General features: G+C 60.8%; 1 protein-coding gene across 2 annotated transcripts in view; it reads left to right on the forward strand.

Moving 5' to 3' along the window:
• The first annotated feature begins 1,203 nt into the window (after positions 1–1,203).
• The window catches only part of CBFA2T3 (CBFA2/RUNX1 partner transcriptional co-repressor 3), an 85,932-nt gene continuing 66,338 nt past the window's right edge, over positions 1,204–20,797 (forward strand). For both annotated transcript variants that reach the window (XM_081216654.1, XM_081216656.1), the window contains exon 1: positions 1,204–1,268. The gene's annotated coding sequence lies outside the window, so the exon portion shown is untranslated. The remainder of the gene's footprint in view (positions 1,269–20,797) is intronic.

Consider the following 20,797-nt stretch of genomic DNA (forward strand, 5'->3'; position numbering starts at 1 on the left):
GCGACGGGCACACTTCAAGGGGTCTTCCCACGGCGGTCACCACCCTCACCAGGTGGCCGTTTGAGTGACTGAAGGGCCCCGCCTGCCCTGTGCTGGGTGCCGAGTGGGGAGGGGGGTCTGGGACACCCGCTTCCGGGCTGAGTGGTCACAGGGGGCCTTGACCTTGTTTCTGGCGTCCGTCAGAGTGGGGAGCAGCCTGAACCCCCCAGCAAATTCTACCCGTGAGCCCGAGTTGGCACTGTTCCCCAAGGAGTCCATCGGGAAGTGGGGGAAGGGTCCCTGAGGAGCCCCCAGCCAGGAGGCCAAGCTCAGGGCGTTTGCCTGCCTAGCCTGGCGGGCAGTACTTCCAGGGTAGGTGGGGGGCAGGACCCCCAGGCCGCGAGGGGAAAGCCATGAGTGGAGGGGAGCTGGCCAGAGCGGCAGGACCAGGATCAGACCAGGGCTAACCCAGAGGTCAGGTTCAAGGTTACAGGCGATGCCCTTGAACAGTTGGCCCTGGGCAGGCGGCCCTGGGGGAAGTCTGGCTGAGGGCAAGAGACGGCGGAGACCCCCAGACCACCCCAGGCTGAAGACAGGGCCAGGCCAGAGGGGAGACAGGTGGGCTGGGCAGCGTGGGAGTTGGAGGCTTGGCCAGGATGGACATTGCCCCCATGCTGCTGAGCTGCACCCCTGCCCAGGTCAAGGACACACACCCAGCGGGCCAGGCCCAGGGTGGGTGGGGTGTCACCGGCCGGGTGGTAGGAGGAAGTTGTTGGAAAGTCAGGACGGAATGGCCGTGAGGGAAAGCCAGGCAGGGCTGGGCCCAGATGGTTCCTGTTGAGGAAGCAGTGGGCACAGCTGCACGGCTCTTCCTGGCCTGGCCACACTATGACAGCGACACAGCTGGCTGCCTCGCTGCAGGCTGCAGGCGACCTCCCCCACCGGCGCGTCCCCAGGCCCGCCCCGCATCACATGAGCCCCCGCGGCCGCCCGCCCCTTCCCCAGGCCAGCGGGCAGCGGCTGCTAGAAGGCCCAGAGCGGTCTGGGGGACAGAGACCTCCGGCTCGGAGAAGCCCAGGCTGGCTGACGCCCCTGCCTGTCCCTCCAGGGCTCACGAGGTCGGGAAGGACACCCAGGGCCGTGCTCAGGCCCGGCTCCCGCCAGCAGCAGGATTCAGTCTCCTGGACCCACCTCCAGCTCCATGTCCCGTGCGTCCCCCGTGCTGGAGAGTGGGCTCACGGCGCCCACCAGCTGCTCAGCGCCTAGGGGTCCCAGGAAGGGCGGCCCAGGTAAGGGGATGGGGCAGGGGGAGGGGCGGCCCGCGCAGGTGGCGAGGCTGTGACATCTCCACGCTGCCGCCTGCCTGGCCCTGTTGACTCACCCCCACCGTCAGCGCGGCCTCCCACCGGGCACAGGCCCGCACAGCTGGGGCAGGTGGCCGGGGAGGACCCAGCAGGTGCCAGGCCGGCGGGCAGGCCCCACCCAGAGGCAGATGCTAGAGGCGGGGGCCGCTCAGTCCCTCTAAGATGGGTGGGCTCTGTCGGCCTCAGGGAGCAGGGCCCCGGAGTCAGAAAGGAAAAAGGTGTGCACGCTGGTGGGGGCCCCTAAGAGTTGGAGGTCGGATGAGGAAACTGAGGCCAGATAGAGAGGGCCTGGCCCAGGGCCCCGGGAGAGAGTGATGGTCCAGGACCTGGCTCCGGGCCCCAGTGAGGAGCACCCCTGCCAGGGCTCCCACCCCGTGGAGCCAGTGCCAGGGAGAAGTGGTCGCATAGGGAGGACCTCCCGTGGGCTGCTGACTGGGGGGCGCGGGAGGCCGTAGCCCTCCCTGACACCCGACCCCAGCTGCAAGGTCGCCTGCCCGGCTCTCCCAGGATTCGGGGGCCTGCAGAGCTGTAGGCAGGTGGCCCGGCTCCCCAACCATGGCCACGTGCCCACGGTCCCAGGAGCAGAGTCCCAGGTCTCACTGTGGAGCGCAAGCACGCCCTGCCACTCGCCCTGGCACCCTGACCCCAGACAGCCCATCTCCCCTGCGCAGGCCCCCCCTGCCCCATCCAGGGCCCCGAGGGCCAGCTCCTACACAGGCTCTGCCAGGCACTCAGCGCATCCAGGACTAGAATCCCGGGTGTGCAAGGCCCGCCTCTCCACACAGTAACGAGCACGCTGCTGGCTTCTCCTGAGTGTGGGTGATTCAAAGACATCGCCAGGGAGGCACCAGTCACTGGCCTGGGCCACGGTCGCCCTGCCCTCGGGCTGGCCAGAGGCTCCAGTCCCATCCCGCTCCACCTGGGCACCACACAGCTGCCCCTCCTTTCCCAGGGCAGCCCTGCCTGACCCCACTGTTCTGGGACCACTCGCCCCTCCTCACCTGGGGCCAGCCCCTCCTCACGTAGGCCTCAGTTTCCTCATGTGTCAGGCCCTGTCCTGCCCGCTGAAGGGGCCAAGGGGCAGCTTCTCAGAGGCGGGGGAGGGAGGGAGGAGGCAGATGAGACTGCTGGCTGCTGTTGTGTTTGGATGGTGGAGTGCCAGCCCGTGAAAGGGGTTTGAGGCCAGGAAACGCGATGTACCCTCTGTGCGCATGATGTCTCCCGCGGTGTTGGTCGGGCTGCGGGCCCTTGGAGAAGATGGTCTGGGTGGACCTCGGATGCAGAATCCCAGCCGCCCCATTGGGGGCACTTCTCACTTGGGAGGCTTTGCTGGGAGGAGGGAAAGCAGTGGCTCGTGCATTTGACTGGGGGCTTGCCTGGGCGCGGGGGGTCCCAGCCCTGGGACACTGGCTTCTAGGAGCTCACGGCCCATCGTCTCTAAATCACCTGCCCCAGGTGATCAGCACAGCCACATGTCCTGCTCCCCAGGTCTCCTTAGGGGGGCAGGTGCTGGGCTCTACAGTGCCAGACATCACCACCAGGGGAAGTGGCAAGTGGAGCTGGGCTGGAGGGAGCCCATGGGGGCTGGGGGCCCGGGGCGCCTGGGGACCAGGGACAGGCCCGTGGATCAGTGCTGCTCCGTCCTGCAGGCTTCCCAAGATCCCGTGAAAACCTTTGAGCCCCCAAATGTTAAGTAGCGCCCAAACCACAAAAAGAACAGTAAGTAATATCTTTTAAAGCTGAGCCTGTCTCTCTGGAGAACAAATGTGCGTGAACCCTGCGGCTGCCCTCCTGCTCAGCAGGAGGTGGGGCGGGGCTGAGGGTGGGGAGGATGACAGGCCTGCTGGTGTGGCCATGGCAGGGGGTGGGGATCCGTCAGGACCCCACGGTGTGGTGGGGCCACTGACAGCAGGTGGGAAGGAACAGTGCTATTTAGTGCTGAGTGTTCACTGAACTCAGATTTATTAGGTGCCGGACCTCCTGGCGGTCCAGTGGTTAAGACTCAGTGCTTGCACTGCAGGAGGCCCAGGTTCCATCCTCGGTCAGGGAACTAAGATCCTGCATGCCGAGCGGCCTTAGGTTTATTAGGTGCCAATTGTGTGCACTAGAAGCTGGGCTCCTGCAAACGAGAGGTGGGAACCAGGACACCAGCCGGGCTGCCTCAGGCAAAGGAGGTTGGGGGCAATGCCCCGTGACCACCCCGGGGGAGAAACTGAGTCAGGCCTGTTCATTGTCACCTAAGAGGGAGAGGTGGGGCCCAGGTGGCAGATTTCCAGGGAGACAGGGAGTGTCCCATCACCGGAGGGTCCAAGCAGAGGCAGCTGAGGCCTTAGGGGGTGTTGGGCGAGATCCCATGGAGAGCACTGTCATGGGAGCCTTGGGTCGCCTGGTCCCAAGGGGTGGAGTTCAGAGGTCACCACTGTCACCAAGTGGGCTTGCCCTCCCTCCCCCTCCAGCTGCACCCCCCACCCCACCCCCCGACCACAGGCTGTTCTCTGGAAGTTTCTCTGCCTGGAATGCCCTGCCCTGTTGTATTAATTTCCTGGGGCCGCTGTAACAAACCACCACAAACCAGGTGACTTGCAACAGAAATCTACTGCCTCCCAGCTGTGGAGGCCAGAGTCTGAAATGAGGGGTCGCAGGGCTGGGCGCCCTCCAGAGGCTCTGGGGGAGGGTCCTTCCTGCCTCTTCCAGCTCCAGGGGGCTCCAGGTGTCCTTGGCTGGCGGCCACGTCCTTCCAATTTCTGTTCCCATCTTCCCATGGTCTCTCCCCCGTGTCTCTGCCTCTCCTCTTCTCATAAGGACAGTTGTCTTTGGATTTAGGGTGACCATTCCAGATGACCAGAGCTCCGACCGTCCCATCTGCATTCCAGGCAGCAGGGTTGGGGCGAAGGTACCCACAGCCTGCAGCCAGCCACCTCTGTCACAGCCAGGGCCAGGGCTTGGGCACGTGGCCTCCAGCTGCCAGGGGGCCCAGTGGTGCCTCCGGGGCCGTGCGGTGCAAGAGGGGAGCCAGGTTATCAGAAGCCCACATGGTCTCCCAGCTGCCCACGGCCCCGTTTTTCATTCAGCCGAGGCCCCTGGACATGTTTTCAGGGCTGTCGGGAGACGGTCAGCTATGGACACTTGGGAATTCACACAGGGAGGGCCCGGGGCTTCTGGGGTTGGCATGTGCGTGCAAGGACGGCAGAGTCCACAGCCCCTCTCTACAATGTGGGACTGAGGGCAGAGCCCCACGGTGGCCATCCGTCTGCGTCTCTGTGCAAAGTACTGCAAGTGCCTTGTCATTTGATTTCTTCTGTACCGTCGCGCCACTCAGGACGGCAGTCCTTTCCTGCTTTGCTCACGCTCTGCAGGGCCTTCTCCCCCTCCTCAGGCCTGTCCCCACGTCTTGTTGACCACATGGGGCTCCTGTGTCAGGGTCATGGCTCAGGGCTGCCGAGCCCCACGTGCTGCTGTGAGTGCCGTCTCAGAGGAAGATACCGAGGTTCTGAGGGGCACACAGCAGGCATAGAGCAGAGGTGTGACTGAACCCGGCTCTACTGACCCTGCAGGGCCGATGGAGTGGGGGCCCATCTTGGGTGGAAAGCGGGCCCTGGACACCCTGCCAGATCAGTTGGTCCTGGCGGGAAACTGCTAGCAGGACCACCGGGCAACGGAGTGTGGACTGTTTGATGAGGAACCACTTACAAAGGTCAAACAGAGCGGCCAGGTCAGCACAGAAGTCTGGGGGCTGGTACAGCCTGACCTGAGGGGTGAGAGGGGAGAAGGGGAAGGAGCTGAGAGGGGCCAGGAGACGAGTGGAGTGGGCTGAGCCCCGGAGAGTGGACGGCAGGACAAACACCCACGTCTTCCTTCCGCACCCCACATCTCCTGGGCCTGACCGGTCCCGGGCCAGCCTCCAGGGCCCAGAGCAGAGGAGGAGGGGTGCAGCTCTGGGGCAGACGCAGGCTCTGGACCTAGTCCCCATCCCCCCACGTCCTGTGTCAGGACCCAGAGGATTCCACTCCACCCCAGGCCCTGGGAAGAGGGGGGCTCCCTAACCCCCCTGCCCCGGGGTAAACGTGGAGCATTCTTTCCCTGAGACCGCAGTTTCCACGCTGTCCCTGTCGCACAAGCCTGTGGGGCTAGACTTCTGGGGGCAGCCAGCAGGAGGACACCGGCCACCCGTGTCCTCCCCACCCATCAGACAGCAAAACTGAGCCTCAGAAGACAGCCACAGGGCGGGGTGATGCGCAGGGGACAGGGTGCAATCCAGGCCAGCTTCCTGAAGGAAGTGGTCCTGCGGGGGCGGTGGGAGAAGGCAGAGACTTTCACTTCTTGAAGCGTCTTGACTGAGAAGAAAGGCACTGGTGCTAACCTCTCACACCTTCACTTCCGTGACTGCAGTGGAGGAGGGAGAGGCCAGGGCAAAGAGGGGCCTGGACTCCTGACGGGGCCAGAGGTGACGCTGCAGTGGTGCCAATGAAATTCTCATCGTTAAACCCCACCTAGGTCACACTGGCACAGCCAGGGCCGGCAAACACCCTGGGCTGGGCGGTGACCGTCAGAGTGCAGCCCAGGATGGAGGTGGCCTCTGTGGGGACCCCATCCAAAGGTCTTCTGGGGGCGGGGTGGGGCGTTGACAGGCTCTTTTCGTGGAGCTCTGGGGAGTCACTTTGTCATTCCGCCGTTTGCAAGAGTGAGCCCAAGAAAAGGCAAGTGAGATCACCTGTCACCTGTGTGCATGCCCGGGGTGGGGGGGCTTCCCCCGCCCCGCGTCCTGTCCCTCGCCCCCCCGCCCTGCCCTCCAGCCGGCACCTGGCCGCCCCACCAAAACCCCAGGCACCTCCAGCCCCAGCGCTGTTCCCTCCCTGTGCACTCCTCCCCCCTTCCCGTGCCTCCCTTCAAGTCTTTGCTCCGTTACCCTGCCCTCCCCCCCGCACACGTGCGCCAGTCCTCCTCTCCTGCTGTTTTCTCCTTCATTTATTATTCCCTCCGACAAGGGGGTGGCTCAGGGTTACGTACCTCTTCATCATCCATCCCCCCAGGCGTGCTGGCTCCTCCGCCTGCTTGCTGTGGCGCTCTCAGCGCCCAGAGCGGTGCTGCCGTGGTGCCCAGCGCTGGGACGTGAATGCGTCCCGTGTCCAGGTGACTTGACCACCCCACACACAGCAAGCCTGCTGACCAGCACGGGCTGTGGGCAGCGGCTGCGTTGGTCTCCAGATTCTAGAAGTGCCATCACAGCCACTGTCAGACAGGACCTGAGGCCCAGAGGTGGGGGCAAACTGCCAGGGGTCACACAGCAAGCAGGGCCGGGGCTCAGAGTTGGACCCGGGCCTAGCAGCCCCTCTCAGCACCCCCCAGCCCGAGGGCCTCTCCATGGGCACCAGGGTCCCCTCCCCTGCAGCCTGAGGCATGGAGGGTACCAGACCACCTGCCCTCCCATCTTCTCTCACCGTGTCCTCTACAGGGGGACACAGGGCCCAGAGAGGGGATGTGACTGCCAAGGCCACAGGCTGCAGTCACAGGACACCCCAGGTGGGGTGGCTTATAAAGAGCAGACATTTATATCTTGCAGATGAGGAGGCTGGCCATCCAAGATCAGGGTGCTGGCAGGTTTGGGGTCTGGTGACAGCTCCCTGGTCCATAGCCCGCTTGCTCCCCACCCTAAACAGCACTTCCGGGAAAGGACCAGGGAGGGGGCTGGGAAGGGCCAGCGGGCCAGAGGCTGATGCTGACTGGAGGAAGGGGCAAGCACCTCCCGCCATCCCAGTGGGTTCCGTCCCTTGGAAACACTGACCTGCTGACAGTCCTCCGTCCCAGGCATGGAGGAACAGCCCCCTTTTCCTGCCCCCTGTCCCAGCGCCCACTTGGCCACAGGACCCTGGTGGGGCATTTGTACCCTCACCTACCTGGCCCTGGGGCCTGGGTCAGGGGCCTGGGCATGCACACACCCCTCCCCCAGCTCCTGAGCCGGCAGGTGGCCCCTCTGCTTCAGGCGGGAGGGCTCAGGTGGCACTGCCAGGAGCTGGGCAATCCTTGGGTGACGAGTGGGTAGTGCACAGGAGGCCTGCTCCTTGGGCAGCAGAGGCTCCCCGAGTAGGCCATGACCTCGGACGCAGCCCCTGGGGCAGCGACAGTCGGGGCACAGGAGGGTCCTCCGAGGTTGTTCCCTAAGAACAGGCTGCAGGCCTTGGACAAGGGGGCAGAGGGGACGGGCCACTCCATTCCAGATGCCTTCCTGGCCCTGGGCACGGCTTCGTGCCCTTCGTAACCCTTCGAAGGCATCATTGGCCTGGCTGTACAGATGAAGACAAATCAGAGGGGTCAAGAAACCTGCCCAAGGTCACACAGCAAGTCACTAGCAGAGCTGGAGCCTCCCGGTCTGCCCAGCGCCCTCCCTGGGAGGAAACGCAGTTGAGGTGCGGCCTCAGGAAAGGGACCCCTCCCATCACTCCCCATGTGGGAGCTGCACCCAGCAGCCCAGACCCTTGGCTGAACCCTCTCAGAGCCTACAGTGGGTCTGCTGGCTCTGCACTAGGGAGCCCAAGGCAGGTGCTGTCTGGTGCCCCAGCTGACACCTGGATCGAGCGCTGCCCCAGCTGATGCCCGCAGAGCCGCCGCCAGGCCTGGCCCTCGGGGCAAAGCCCTGCGCTGCCTGCTGCTCTGAAACCTTTGGAATAGTGGGCCGGGCCTGCCCCAGGTTAATACCCCATGTTGAAGCACTCGGGCCTTCTGAGGGCCCGGTCCGTGCTGCCGAGGTCTTGAGAAGGGTGTGGCTTCTGGGTGCGGCTTTCACTCCACGGGTGCAGAAACAGGTCCCTTCCTGAGAGGAAGCGGCGTCGGGCCACCTGCTCCGTAGGGCTCACAGCCTAGAGGGGCCGGGGTACGAAGGCGCACACGTCAGAGGGCAGAGGGTGAGGCATTGCAGGTGGCCAGTCCTCGCCCTAGAGACATGGCCAGTGTCCAAGCTGCCCCCGGCCTGGGCAGAGGGGGAACCCGAGGGCCTGGCCCTCACGCTGGCCGTGTCCCTTCCCTGGGCCTGTGGAGCTTCACAGACGCTGCAGGGGAGGGACATGAGGTGCAGGGCCAGGAGACCCGAGAGGGACAGGAGGGGTCTGCGTAGCCTGGCTTCCCCAATCTCACTTTGCTCGTGGCAAGGGCAGCCGGTTGGACCAGATCATGGCCGGGAGGGGAGGGCTAGGCTGGAAGCCAGCTCCATCACTCACCCCGGGACCCAGCAGGCCTGTCTCCTCGTCTGTGACGTGGGGGTGGCAGCCAGCCCCCGAGAGGCTGGAGGATGGTGGGGGAGGACCCCGTCACCTACCTGGCCCTCCCCAGGTCCAGGCCCGCCTTTCTCGCCCCCTCCTCGGATCCTGGCTGCGACCCCCTGCCTGCACCCCCTCCCCGGCCAAGGCTCCTCGCAGGGGTGAAGAGGGAGCCCCGTGGAAGGAACTGGGGATTCACCCGCCCTCGGGCTCCCAGCGCTTCCGACTTCCCTCCCAAATTGGGGTGCATTTTGAGTGTGTGGAAAGCCCCGACCTCACAGGGTCTGGGAGGGGGCAGCGTGGTGGGAGGGAAGACAGGAGGGCTGCTGGGACCCTCGCACCTCAGGCCAACTTGATGGGGCCTCCTCGGAAACGGGTCCCCTCTGCTGAGCTCCGGGGCTGGGGTGGCGGGGGTCTTCCCACAGCCGGGTCCTCTTATTAAGAGAAAAGATCTAAGGTTCCAGCCTCGCTCTGAGCAGAGTGGCCGGCCCGGACACGGGACCCCAACACCTAGACCCTGGAGCTCAGAGAGGTCACAGTTTGCCGAGGGGTCCCTGGGCCTACCTCCCCAGGACTCTGCCTGCCGCCGCCAGCCCCCACTGCTGGCCGCACACCCACTCCTGCCTCAGGACAGGAGACATCCTCTCCCTGGAGGCTCAGGGCACCCGGCCCCTGCCTCTCCCTTCCTGTTTCTCAGGAGGGGGGGTATTGCCTTGATGTACCCCCAGCCCTGGATAGATGGACACATAGACATCAGACTCGTTCCCACCCCTCCACCACCACAGCGTTTTCTAGACCCAGGGTCAGGACCCGACATCCTAAAAGCAGGTGACAAAAAATGCAAGTCAGAACAGTATCGTTCCCATTCATGGCTCCCAGGTGTACCGCACCCACCCCACCCCCGAAGTCCTCTGGGGCTCAGGAGGCCGGTCGAGAGGCTCTGCTTGGCCCTGGCCCCTCAACCGGGGCTTCCTAGTCTGCAGCGCAAGGGGCTGTCCCCACCTGGGGGGCTCTCCGGGTGGGGGCTGCCACCCGGAGCTTCAGGGCAGAGAGCACAGCTGGCTCGAGGGGAGATGGGAGCAGGCGGCTTCCTGTGGAAACTGAAACTGCCAGGTGCTTCCCTCCCTCCCGTGGGGACCCAGAGACAGCTGGACCCGGTCCTGAAGCCCTGCCCCGCCGAGCTGCCTCTCCTTCAGGCAAATGCCCGAGGTCCAGACTGCGCTTCTCACGCGTCACCACGACGACGACGTGCTTCCCTGGGCCTCAGGTCACCACCTGCCCCTCACCCTCAGCACCGAAGAGGCCCAGCGGCCCCGAGGCTCTGCCTGCCCCGGGGCTGCCCGCCCAGCCTGAGCCACCCTGGCGCGGGATTTCAAAGTCTTTGGGCAAAAGCAGGATGCGAAATACCTGAGTAATCTTTAACTTGAATACATGTGAAGATGATGACATTCCAGATAGATCAGATTTACCAGAACATAGCATTAAAGCCAGTTGCCCTGGCTGCCAGAATATGAAACACTTCGCCTGCGGCTCATGTCCATTTCCTACTGGACGGGCTGCTGAGCCCACAGGAAACAGGAGACAGAAGGGACAGGTCTGGTCGTTGCCCACAGCTGGGCCTCCGATGCGCCACCTGCTCCTAGCATCCCGTTGTCTCCTGGCCCACCTTTCATTTAAATCGTGAAAGAATTCGCCCACGCCAGGAAAGCCCCATCCCAAGCCAGGCGAGCAAGCTGAAGCTTCGCTCCAGAGCCTGCTCCCCGATCACCACTTCTTTTTAAAAAGGAATTGTTATAGATCCAGTGCCCCCCACCCCCGGAGGCTGCCCCCCTGCCCATGCTGCAGCAGCAGGACGGGATCAGAAATCACTGAAAGCCAGGCTGCTGGGCCTGGACCCAGCTCAGGGTGCCCTGCGAGGTCCCCAAACTTGGACCCGTGTCATCATCTGTAAAATGCGGACGGTGTCACATGTCAACACTGGGAGCTGCCCACCTGTGGAAATGTCCAAAGGACTGTTTTATCTGTGTGTGTCTTTCCCAGATACATTGCGATTTTCTGTTTTAAATTGTTACATAGGAGTATCACGTTCTGTGCATCTTTTGCAATTTTCTGTTTTCTCTCCACGATGACAGATAACACTGGATCCGTGCAGGCGCTGCCTGCGTTGCCCTGCGGCCCCATGAGTCCCCACAAGCCCAGGCAGTGGGAGGGTAGGACCGCAAGGAGACCCCACCTGGCTCCCGTTGAGAAAGACCTTTGACGTGAGGCCTGGGTGGTGGAAAGTCCTGGCGTGTGTGGGCCAGCGGGCCGGAGGCCTCCAAGCTGGGAAACCCCACTCCTCTCCAGAAAGCCAGAAACGGGGCTCTCAGCAGCCCCTCCACGATGCTAGAAGGAAGAGGTGGCTGAGGGGACTTTTGTGCCTGCCTGTTGGCTGCCTGAGCCTCCACCCCCGCCCCCGGTCCCCCCACCCCAGCACTGCACAGAGGGGGCCTTGCCCTGTCCCGGAGGGGTCAGGAGACTGAGCTGCTGAGCACACATCCCCGTCCACTCCTCAGCGAGGCCAGGAACATGTGACAGGTGGCACTGGCTGCAGAGGGCGGGCAGCTGGGCTGGTGCGGGCAGGATGGGGTCAGAGCAGCCGGATTGGGGCCCAGGGGGGCAGTGGGGGCCTGGCGGGGGGTGCTGTAATAATAGTGGCGTGTCACCGAGCTCTCCCTGTTCCCTGGAGGGAGAGCTCCTGCAGCCCCGACACCGTGGCTGGTGGGAAACGGGCCTGCCCTGTGCTGGATGCCAGTGGCTCAGGGGATTTTTATTACTTTTGGCTGGCATGTCCCCTAAAATTTTTTTGAAAAATCAAACCCCCTTTAAGGTGATATTTCTTACAAAGCGGCCTTACTGGGCTCAGTCATACCCGACCCTGGGCTGCTGTTTTTTGGTGGATAACAGGGGCCCAGGGCTAGTAGAGAAGTTTTGGAAGGTGACAGTTAGCTGGCCACAAGAAGGGCTGACCTTAACACCCCCATGAGACATTCGGAGTGAGCAGTGCACAGAGGCACACGCCAGTTTCACAGACTCCCCACCCTGCAGGCACCCTCCCTGCTTGGTAGGAAACAGGCCTTGAGCCCCTGGTGGGCATCACGCTGCAAATGTTACTGAACTGAACTTGGGTCTGCTTGCCCGTGTGCAGCAGAGCTGATCTCCTGATACTGCGCTGTGATGAAGGAAAGTGCAGCGTTTATTACAGGTGCCAAGCAAGGAGAATGGGCAGCTCATGTTCAAAAGACCCGAACTCCCCGATGGCTTTCAGGGAAGGGGTTTTAAAGGTCGTGTGAGGGAGGGGGATGCAGGGTGTCTGAGTAGCTCGTGCACAGTTCTTGCGTTGGTTGGCATCAGGGTGAAATTTCGAGCATCACCAACCTTCTGGTTTCAACCGGTCTGGGGTCTATGTGCTTGCGGTCATCAGTTTTCACCTCGTGGGGGTCGGCTTCCTGTAAAAACAACTTAGGAATGTGCATCAGGCCTTTATCCAGATCTTTCAGGGGACTGGGAGTTCAGTGATTCTGCTCTGTGGCTGGTTTAGAGTCTAAACTGTAACCAATTTCCTGGCCCAACAAGTATTCTTTCTTTCAACATCTTCACATTTTTTAATCATTCACTCTTTTTTAAAAATTTATTTATTTATTTATTTATTTTTGGCTGCATTGGGTCTTCGTTGCTGCACATGGGCTTTCTCTAGTTGCAGCGAGCAGGCGCTACTCTTTGTTGTGGTGTGCGGGCTTCTCATTGTGGTGGTTTCTCTTGTGGGGCACGGGCTTTAGGTGCATGGGCTTCAGTAGTTGTGCTCACGGGCTCTAGAGCGCAGGCTCAGCAGCCATGTCGCACGGGCTGAGTTGCTCCACGGCACATGGGGTCCTCCCAGACCAGGGATCGAACCCGTGCCCCCTGCATTGGCAGGCGGATTCTTAACTACTGCGCCACCAGGGAAGTCCCTGTAATCATTCACTCTTGAGCCAGGCTTTTGAGGCTTGGGCAGGCCTGGGAAACTAAAGCAAAAGCCTTTTACTTTAATGGACAGGGACACAGGGGCCTGTATATGGGTTCACAAATATCCTTCTAAACCAATGGGGGACATAGGACTGTGGGTGATGGTGCTGATGGGCCAGTTCAAAACATCTAAACATTATGGTTTAAACAGTCAAAGGTCCAGTGGTCTACCGTATCGTATATTTTATGCTGCACACGTGCTTGGGACCTATTTTCATGACAACCCTGAGGCTGCAGGTTTAGCACCTTGGCTAGTGGAAATGTTGCCACAAAACCAACTTGTCAGGGCGCAGACTGACATTGTCGGCTGTAATTCAAAGAAGCACGTTAGTAATGACACAACTGTGTCACTGTGGAATTCCACTTTTGGTGTAAATGGATGGATGGCAGATGGATGGGTGTGGGTGGGTGGATGAATAGATGGACAGAGAGAAAAGAAAGAAAGCAGGAAGGCAGGAAGGTAAGTTAAAGCAAACCTCTCAAAAAGCCATAAGCATGATTCTTCTATGAAAGTGTAGCAAGCACATGTCAGAGACATGTTTCCCTCGTTGCTGAGGTAGCCAGCCAGGTGGCAAAGGCGACTCAAGGAAGGACACAGCAATTTTCCATCCCAAAAAGAGAGAACACCGCCCCGAGACCCCTAAACACAGTCGTGAAGCACAACCTTCTCTACTGAGCAGAAATGGTCTGCAACTTGTCTGTTTCCTGCAAGTCAACACCTAACTTACAGCATTTGGGACCCAATCAGCATCAATAGAAAGACATCCAGGCATGTCCCGGGAGGCCCACTGACCTTGGCAGCCTGGCTGGACACGAGGACATGGGTGGCCCTCTGCCTTGTGACTCATTTGGGACAGGTGTTTCCATCAGACGAAGGCAGGGGAGGCCCGGAGACTCGCTGGGTCTTTATACCCTGAGGCAAAGCACGGGGATGGGTTCAGCCTGCAGGAGAGAAGGAGGGTCAGGAAAGGTGAGGAGAGAAGAACGGGCGGACCACAGGCCTTGTTTCCTGCTGGAACGATCTGGAAGGTGAGGACCCCAGGATTCCTTCAAGCTCTCTTGCCCAAGTACCTGCAGAGTCTTGGGCACGTGCCCGTTGGGAAGACCCTGGCCACAGACCAGAGCAGCCTGCCCGCCGCACCGGCCAGGGCTTGGGGGGCCGGAAGGCTCTTGGTTCTCTTTCGTTGGAAGACAGAACCCCTCTTCTTTCTGCAGGTACTGCTGCAAGCCAACTGCCCCCCTCACGGTGAGAGATGGGGACCCCTCCAACCTCAGTGCAGGGGCCGGGCCTCGACCCCAGTCCTGCTGCCGCCCCCGCCTCACCTCCCGCCGGCTCCCTGCCCATGGGGCCCGAGCTCTACCTTCTGGATCATCAGGAGGCTGTTCTCTCCAGGGTCTGTGATTTGCCTGGTCGTTCCCCCCCAGAACAGAGCATGGCACATCAGGTGCTGGAGAAACGTCAGCCAAGAGAGAATCTGGGGAATGGCTGAGTGGCTAGAAGCTTGGATGAGCCCTGAAAACATACTCAGTGAAAGAAGCCGGACACAGAAGGCCATGTATTATACGACGCCACTCATACGAAAGGTCCACAAGAGGCCACTCCACAGCGATGGACAGCAGATTCGGGGTTGCCAGGGGCTGGGGCAGGGGCCGTGCTTCCTCTTGTAACATCAGGCTCTGCAGACGCCTGCACTGGGGGGTGCCAAGCGCCCCCAGGACCGAAGGAGATGCTGAGGGTAACGACGCTCCTCAGGACCCAGTGAATGCCACCCCTGAAACGTGGGTCCTGGGAACCTGGACATGTCGCAGTCCTTTCATGTGGACCTTTGGGTGATTGGCCCACTGGCTGGCCTGGCTGTGGGTCACCCAGGAGCCTGCACCCCTCGCAACTTGTGGCAGGCGTGGCTAATCAATCGCTGCGCCTTTCTGCTGAGCGCAGAGGAGGCCTCAGCATCCTTCACAGCACAGTGCTCCTGGGGCCAGTCCTGGCCGGTGGTCGCACACTGTCCATGGGGAGCTACTGTCCCCCATCCCCGGCTGGTACTTTTGGCAAATGGAATTAAAATGTCACGACGGCCTCCAACTGGGGCAGAAGCTTCCACCACTGACCGTCGCTTTCTGCACGACTCTCGTCTTTGGACCACTCTTAGCTCGGATCGCTTTGTCCTGGGCGGTGAGTCACACGGCTTTTCTGAGTCTCCTTTGCGCATCATTACGGCAGGTTTTAGGAAGCCCTAGAGGCCCCAGAGCAGGAGGACACAGCCTGTGCTCCACCGCTTGCTCAGGACGAGACCTCGGACAAGATGTGTAACCTCTCTGGGTTCTGTTACTTCATCCATGAAAGTTCAAATTTCAGATAAACAATATTTTAGTATAAGTATGTCCCAAATACTGCCTGGGACACACTCGTGCTGAAAATTATTCACTGCTTATCTGAAATTGAAATTTAACTGAGCATCTGTATTTTTATTTCCTCAATCTGGCAACCCCATCCATGAAGGATTCGAACTCTGTCTCCAAAAGGATTGTGTTTAGCTGCAAATAGCAGAAAACCTAACAGCAGTAGAACAGGGTTTGTTTGTCTTTGTCCATGTAACAAAAACTCAGAGGCAGGTCGTGGAGGCTGGTGCAGCCATCCGGGACACAGGCTATTTTACTCTTTCTATCCTACCTCCTCTTACTTGTGGCTTCCTAGCTGCAAAGTGGCTGTGTCACTTCCAGGCATCACATCTGCCTCCCAAGCAGGAAGAAAGAGGAAAAGAGAAGGTGCAGGGGACAAAACCTGGCCCAGCCCCTTCTTATACAGAAAGCAAGGCGGGGCTTCCCTGGTGGCGCAGTGGTTGGGAGTCCGCCTGCCGATGCAGGGGACACAGGTTCGTGCCCCGGCCCGGGAGGATCCCACATGCCGTGGAGTGGCTGGGCCCGTGAGCCATGGCTGCTGAGCCTGTGCGTCCGGAGCCTGTGCTCTGCAGCGGGAGGGGCCACAACAGTGAGAGGCTCACGTACCACAAAAAAAAAAAGAAAGCAAGGCTGCTGTAGAAGCCCCAGTCGGCAGACTTCTGGTTACACCCAGGATGGGGGGTCCAGTCCCCACCTCTGAAGCTCCTTCCCAAACCAGGACTTTCTGGCTTCTGATTTCACAACGTCTCTGCTGTTTTCAAAAAACCTCTGTGCCCGAGGTCCATCCGCCCGGCCACGGCCCCATGGGGCCACTTCACAAGTGGGCCTCCTCTCTGAACTTGGAGGAGGAGGGGGAGACCGCACTGTCCAAAACCCGGGCTGGGAAATCACTGCTCTCCCGCCCTGTCTGCAGGGCCTCCTGAGCTCAGGCGGTGGGAGCTGGGACGGGGACCCGAAGGGTCTGCTGTGATGTCTGCAGGCCCCTATCCCTCCGGGGGGCCAACGGACTCATCTTCACGGGAACTTGACTGGTCTTTTTATTTTATTTTAATTTTTTAAAGTCTTTATTGAATTTGTTACAATATTGCTTCTGTTTTATGTTTTTTGGTTTTTTGGCCACAAAACATGTGGGATCCTAGTTCCCTGACCAGGGATCAAACCTGTACCCCCCGCAGTGGAAGGCAAAGGCTTAACCATTGAACCACCAGGGAAGTCCCTTGACTGGTCTTTTTAAACAAAGATCCAGCCTTTCCCCACCAGGGTCCTGGACACCAGCGTTTCCCTCTCCCCATTTTCTCTCCATCCCTTTTCCAAGCAGCTGGGAGGAAAGAGGGGACCCCGAACGTCCCTGGGACCCTTCTCCCCTACTCCCCTCTCCTGCTCTCAGTTTCCCTCCGTCTTGCTCCCCATCCTGGCCTCTGCCGGTCACAGCCTCGTGTCCACCGACTTCCAGAGCATCTCTCCTGCGCCTGAGCTAGACAGGGGCAGCGTGTCCACGCCCCTCCTGCCTCTGTCCTCACCTTCCCTTCGAGACCTCCGGGCCCCTGGAGCTGGGTGCTGCCGTCCCATGACGACCCCCCCCAGGGGACTGCCCCAGCCCATGAGCCTCCCCTCAGGCCCCTCCCCACAAACCCACGTCAACTGCCAGGGCGGCTCTGAGCCCGCTGCCCCGAAGGGGAGGCGGCCGTACCCCTCAGAGCCCGTCAGTGGTCACAGCACCTACTGTGTGCCCTTGACATCCTGCACGGAGCCTCTCCCCACCCCCTTTGTCAATGGGGAACGGTGGGCCCCCCTCGTGCTCCGTTCTTTCAGGGCCTGATGGAACTCAGAGGCCAGGAGGAGCCCGGTGGGCCCAGGGGTCTGCAGGGCCCCTCCAAGGGCAGCAGCGGACGGTGGGAGACCCCCACGCTGGGCTCTCCGCCTGCCCCAGGCCTTGGTCTCTGATCTGGGGATGGAACTGCTCCCTCTCCTCTCTCGGGCTCCTTCCACAAAAGTGCGCTGGAAACATGAGTTTCCACGTGAGAACCCTTTCTTTGCCACCTCCACCGCCTCACCCTGACGTCCCCCAAATAAAACTTCTCCTTTCCCTCCGCAAGCAGTTCAGTTCCCCATTCGCCGTGACCACACCACCCTCAACTTCTGCCCGGAGTTTCAGGTTCTGAGAGTTATTTTAGGTCTTCCTCCTACATGCCTGCCTCTCCGGACAGCCCGGCCGCACTGACCTGCCTTCCCCGAGCCTCCAGACCCACGGCGGCCTGCCCGAGGGGGCTCGGACCCCGCCCTCCGCCCTCCGCCCTCCACCCTCCACCCTCCGCCCTCCGCCCTCCACCCTCCACCCTCCGCCCTCCGCTGGCCCGTTGTCCCTAGGAGCCGGGGCGGTGCGTGCTCTTCAGAAGGCGCCTCAGTTCTGGGTCTGCTTTGATTTTAAAACAGCTTTCTTGAGATAACTCACAGAGCATACAATTCACTCATGTAACATGTCCAATTTCAGTGGTTTTTAGTCTGTTCACAGAGCTGTGCAACCGTCATCACTGCCTAATTTTAGAACACGTTCATCTCTCCTAAAAGAAACCCTGTGCCCCTTAGCAGTCACACCCCGCCCTGCCCTGCCCTCTTCCTGTCTCCTGGCTCTGCCAGTTCTGGCTGGTTCACATAAATGGGATCGTATGAAACGCAGCCTTTGTGTCTGGCTTCTTACTCAGCATGGTGTTTTCAAGGCTTATCCACGTTGTAGCACGAATTCAGACCTCATTTCTCTTTCTGGCAAATCATACTCCATCGTTTGGACTGTGAGGCAGCCTGGGGGAAACCCAGCCCCACCACCTACACGCTGTGGGTCTCAGCGAGTGACCGCCCCTCTCTGGGCCTCAGCTTGGATGAGGACAGCCACCTGGGCCTGGCGTGAGGATTCCATGGGGATCTGGGTGAAGTGCCCTGCGCGGGCGGGAGGTGACTGTCACCTTCCCCATCGTCCTCCCCACCGCAAGCGTCCGTGTTCCACATACAGCACCGCGTTCAGATCCTGCCCATGTCCTCAGCACCCTCCCTGTCACCCTACCATGTCCAGACACGAGGGTGTGGGTGGGAGGGCGGCCGTTTCTGGAGCTCTGCCAACCCTGAACAGGGGTGTCAAGAGCGGGCCGTGGGTGGCGCGTCTGGGAAGGACTGGGGGGCACCGGTCAGCGCCCCACATGCTTGCTTGGGCGGCTCATCAACCCCCAGCTAGCGCGGCCCCGCACAGAAGTGCGGCTACAGTGGCACATCCTCTGGCGTGGGTTTGTCTTCTGGGCAAGCCGGGGTTGCATCTCTTACACAAGGGGAGGGGGCGGGGCTGACTTTGGGGGACCAGGCATGGCCACCTTTGTCTTACGGCTGCCCAGGCAGGGCAGGGAGGAGGGGACGATGTCCCCTAGTATCTGTCAAGAAAGCACAGCTCTCCCATGGCACCAGGGCAGACCTGGCTCTTTCTCCGTCCAGCCTCAGAGCTGCTCCCGGACCAGCCCCGAGTGGTCACACCTCTGCTGGGCGGGCTCCCTGCCCCCGAACAAGCCGGGCCTCTTGGCAGGAAAAGGTCCCTGAGGGTCATGTCCCACTTTGGACCCCCGCAGTCCCAGAACTGAGAAGGACCCCCTCTCTGAGGCTCCGTCCATTTCCCTGTCTGAAATTATTAGACGGCCTGGTGAGCTCCAAGATCTGTTCACCTGTATGACCCGCCTCCCACCCTCCCCTCCCAGGCAGTGAGGGCTTTCTCTGTGCCCTCTGTTGAGGGTCATGGGCTGAGGATGCTGAGGGTGCCCCCGGAAACACTGTGGACAGATTGAGGGACAGGGAGGACAAAAGGGGATCCAGGGAGCCTGGGGGGGGACCCACCTTCCCCGCCTGGTGCCTCATCCTCTTTTAGTGCCCCTGGGCGCGGGGTGGGGGTGGGGAGGACGGTGTTCGAGGAATATTTGAGGCCCAAATGAGGAGCAGGTGGGGTTTTCTTTGCGGGTGAGGATGGCCCTCCATCAGCCACTCATTCCAGAGCAGACACAGTAAAGCAGTCTCTGCAGAGCCTGTGTGTGAGTCCTGGACACTTGTACCCCAGGACACGTGGGGGCAGGAAGCCATGGCCATGCATCGGGGGGTCCCCTACCTCCTGGGGACACATGAGCAGCTGTGATGGGGCCATGAGGAGGGTGCAGGAGGGCATCTCCCCCAGATTCGGGGAGGGCAGTATGGGAAGGCCTCTTGGCAGCTTCCTGCGGCGGAGAGGCGCTTAGGGCAGGAGTTTCCAGGTAGGGAGCTGCACATACCTGAGGGGGCGTGGCAGCACAGGTCTGTCTTGCTGGGTGCTCTGCGGGTCCCCTGCAGGAGAAGGCCCGGGGGCGCCCCTGCTCCAGGGGTAAGAGTGGGAGAGGCACGTGGGCTTGGGGTGGTCCATCTGGGCCTGCCCTGGTTGTGGCGCCGCAGCAGACAGGCTGTTCTCATCGTTCTCACGCACAGAGCTTGGCTGCCCACAGCTGCTCCAGGCCGAGCTCCCCGTGTGCACAGTGGGGTTGCTGGGGCATGTGGTCAGGGTACAATGCTTGCAGGTGATAGAAACCCTGCCCTGGAGCTCAGGAAGGACCCTGATGTGTTGGTTCCAGTAACAGGCTCCAGGAAGGATAGGGTGGGACTGGCTTCAGGGACCCTGGTCCAGCCAGCACATGCTCAGGGCAGGCTCTCTCCACCTGTCAGAGCAGACGGCCCCAAGCAGCTGTGGGGGTGCCTCCTGAGCCGAGCAAAAAGAAAGCTCCCTTTCTCTGGTCCAGTTCAAAAAATTCCAGGGAAGGATTGTGATTGGCCCAGCCAGGTCACATGCCCTCCTTGTGGCCCAATTAGTGCTGCCCACAGGCTTCCGAGCCGGGTACCACCCTGGCGCCGGGGAGCAGCCTGTGACTGGAGCCGGGGCTGAGAAGCCACAGGCCTGGCACCAGAGCAGCTACCCTGATCGTGCACTGCAAGTGCACTTTAAAAACTAACTGCTATCTTCCCTTACTTAAGAAAGCAAAAATAAAATGATAAATCCAAATATGCAGATAAGAGAAAGGAAGGTGAAGATAAAATAAAATGAGAATAATGAAACCTCTCAGAGAGTTGCATGAAGCTTAAGTGAGCTCATGCAGCCACTCAACAAATACTCATTGAGGGTGTAGGCCACGTGAGGCCCTGGGGACTCGGTGGCGAACAGACAGACATGCCCTGCCCCGGGGGAGGGAGACTAGGGAACAGGTAAATCACAGGTAAACACGCTGTATGTGCAATGACGGAAAGACAGGCGCCTCGTGAGCTCACAGGAAGGCCGGGGTGTTCCCTACGGAGGGTGGGCCTGGGTACAGGCACTGAGAGGGGGCAGCAGGTGGGCTGTGACACCGGCGGCGCCCCAGCGCAGGGCGGATGCCCCACTGCAGTGACCGCCACTATCGCTTTATTATCACCAGAACCTGGGAAATGGATCTAGCGCTCAGGGGAAGTTTTGCAGGAAAACCCTGCAAGTGTAGGCAATTATTACGGGCGCACATCCTTTGCCCATTTTTGCTCTGTATGTTTGTATTCTCTACTCCTTTGTGGCAATTTTCGCATACGGTGCTACAGTCCTTTGTTACACCCCCTGCTCCCACCTCCACACCCCCGTTCTCTGCTCTGCACTTGCCAACAGAGCATGAGGTACCCCACGGTCCCTTCCTTAGGTATTTAGTGTTCACCCAGCTACGTCTTCTGGGTGGGCTTTGTACCACT

This window comes from Mesoplodon bidens (assembly GCF_964165515.1).
Source record: "Mesoplodon bidens genome assembly, chromosome: 18".
NCBI lineage: Eukaryota > Metazoa > Chordata > Mammalia > Artiodactyla > Ziphiidae > Mesoplodon > Mesoplodon bidens.